General features: G+C 74.2%; 2 non-coding genes across 2 annotated transcripts in view; both read left to right on the top strand.

Moving 5' to 3' along the window:
* Positions 1-1,599: 1,599 nt before the first annotated feature.
* On the top strand, positions 1,600-1,752 carry LOC146756024 (5.8S ribosomal RNA). The gene has a single exon (XR_014937769.1). It is a non-coding gene; the product is annotated as a 5.8S ribosomal RNA (ribosomal RNA).
* A 594-nt stretch (positions 1,753-2,346) lies between these two features.
* The window catches only part of LOC146756023 (28S ribosomal RNA), a 4,075-nt gene continuing 3,921 nt past the window's right edge, over positions 2,347-2,500 (top strand). Inside the window, exon 1 of the ribosomal RNA XR_014937720.1 lies at positions 2,347-2,500. This exon is cut by the window's right edge and continues 3,921 nt beyond it. This is a non-coding gene — a ribosomal RNA (28S ribosomal RNA).

Here is a 2,500-nt window from a genome sequence, read left to right as displayed (position 1 = left end):
GCTCCGGCGGGCGGCTTCTATCCCGCGCGGGCGGGGCGGTCCGAGCTGCGCGTTTCCTCCCAGGCGCAGCTGCCGCCGGGCGCCGGGTTACGGAGGGAAACCCCGGGCCCCGGGAGGAGGGCGAGGTGGCGGCGGCGGACGACGGGCGCGCCCCCGCGGGCGGACGCTCCCCCTGAGGGGCGCCGGGGCCGGCTGGCGGGTGCCGGGTTTCCCCTCGGCGCGCCGCCCCGTGCCGTGCCGTGCCGGCCTTCGGCCGGGCGGGTGGAGGAACCCCCGCGGGGCCTTTTGAGGTCGTTTCCCTCAGCCCAGAGCCAGGTACCTAGCGCACGCGCCTCCACGGAGCTGGGCGGAGGTTTAAAGACTCGTGTGGCCCGCAGCTCGTCCGGCAAGGGAAAGAGGGGGGGCCAGCGGTGATCCGCGCTCCGGCGGGACAGCGGGGAAGAGGGAGCTCAGGGCGGGGCGCGGCCGCGCGCCCCCTCCGCCCCTCTCCACGGCGAGCCCACCGGAGGCGCGGTCCGCCGCCGCGCTCCCGGCTGGTCCGACCCCCCCCCCTCCCCCACGCTGGGCCGAGTGTGGGCCGGAGAGGGGTTTGTCCCGTCCCCCCTCTCCGCGACGTCGGTCTCGAGCGGAGGAGCCCGGTACGGCGCGGGCGCGTGCGCGCTCGCTCCGGCCGGGCTCACCCCGCGTTTGGAGCGGGCAGAGACGCGTGTCTCGGGCCCCGGCGCCCGCCGCTCCCCGCGCGAGCGAGAGAGCGAGCGAGCGGCGGTGCGTCCCGCGGTCGCCTCCCCGCCGTGCGCGCGTGCGGTGGGTGCGTCCGGCGCGCGTCCGGCGCACCTCGGCGCCCGTCCCCCTTCCCCCTGGTCCGCGCCGCCGTTTCCCCTCGGCGTCGCGAGCCACGTCCGTCTCGTCCGTCCCCGCCTTCGCCGCTCTCCCACCGCCTTTGCCCTCGGCCTCGCCGGCCGCGCCGGTCATGTGAGCGGGAGGTCCGGCGTGGGGCGGTCCCGCAAGCCCGTCTCCGTGCTGAGGCGCGGGGAGCGGGCGCCGCTCCCAGATCCGTCCCCGTCCCGCCCTGCCGCCTGTCGCGAGTCCGCTGCGAACGCGCCGCCAGGACGAGCGAGAGGAGGAGGCGGCTGGAGGTCGAGGATCGGGAGCAGAAGGCGAGAGGCGTCGGGGGGGCGCGCTTGGGCGCTCTTGCCTGGTTGGCTCCCGTGGGGCAGCTGTGGAGGGGTCCTTTGTTGAGGCGGGCCCGGGCGCGCTGCTGGGCGGGCGTCCCGCGGCTCCTCCTGTCGGGCCGAAGCCGAGCCGGGCGCCTGGTCCGTCCCCGAAGCGAGACAGGGTCGTTTCCCCAGGTCTGGAGCGAGGGCTCCCCGCCCTTCTCGTTCGGTCGCGCTATGTTTTTCTCTCCTCTCCTTCGATGGTGTGCTCGTTAGCGGTCTCGCGGAGGCGACGCTCGTCCACCCCGTCCCCGCTCCGCGGTGTTCCCGGCGTCGGGGCGCTCCGCGCTGTGGTGCGGTGCGGAAACCCGCCTTCCCTGGGTGGAAGGCGAGCTGAAAAGTCGAGGGCCTCCCCGCGCGCGCGGGGCGGTGCCGAAAGTCAGACAACTCTTAGCGGTGGATCACTCGGCTCGTGCGTCGATGAAGAACGCAGCTAGCTGCGAGAATTAATGTGAATTGCAGGACACATTGATCATCGACACTTCGAACGCACTTGCGGCCCAAGGTTCCTCTTGGGGCTACGCCTGCCTGAGCGTCGCTTGACGGTCAATCGCCGGCGGCCGCCGTTGCGCGGCATCCGCGCGGGCGCGGCTGGGGCGCCTTGCAGGCCCGCGCGCCTCCGACGATGACGACAGGGTCGCGCCGCAGGCCTTCGTCCCCCTAAGTGGAGACCCAGGTCGGGGGGCTCGCTGGGAGAGCTCCCCGCGCTCCCAGAGCGCCCGCTCTGGCCGAGCCTCGTCCCCGCGGGTCGGCAGGGCTCTTCCGGTCGGTCGCGCCGCGGGTCCAGTCCTGTTGGTTCATTCGTTCGTTCGCTCGTCCGCGTCCGTTCGTTCGTTCGTCGGTCCGGCCCCCGGCCCGGAGGGAGGAGCGGTCGTCGCCATCCCCGGCCCCGCGCGCGGCCTCCCGGCCCCTTCGGTCGTCGGTCCGTCCGCGTAAGCAGCGAGCGAGCCCGGCGCTCGATCCCGCGGGTCCGTCTCCGGCCTTTGGGGCCGCGGCCCTCCGGCCGCGCGTCCTTCCTCGCGTCCGGGCGTCTCGTCCTCCGCGTGAGCCGGTGAGCTCGGGAGGGAGCGCGTCTCGGGGCTCCGCTCGGGGTGGAAACCCGTCGGGGCGGGGCCCTCCCCCCTCTATATCGCGACCTCAGGTCAGACGTGGCGACCCGCTGAATTTAAGCATATTAGTCAGCGGAGGAAAAGAAACTAACGAGGATTCCCTCAGTAACGGCGAGTGAAGAGGGAAGAGCCCAGCGCCGAATCCCCGTCCCGCGGTGGGGCGCGGGAGGTGTGGTG

The sequence above is a fragment of the Coturnix japonica genome, chromosome 28 (genome assembly GCF_054131305.1).
Source record: "Coturnix japonica strain WE chromosome 28, WE-NBRP24, whole genome shotgun sequence".
In the NCBI taxonomy this organism is placed as follows: Eukaryota; Metazoa; Chordata; class Aves; order Galliformes; family Phasianidae; genus Coturnix; species Coturnix japonica.
The sequence above is the reverse complement of the archived record's forward strand: the minus strand, read 5'-3'. Positions and strand labels throughout refer to the sequence as shown.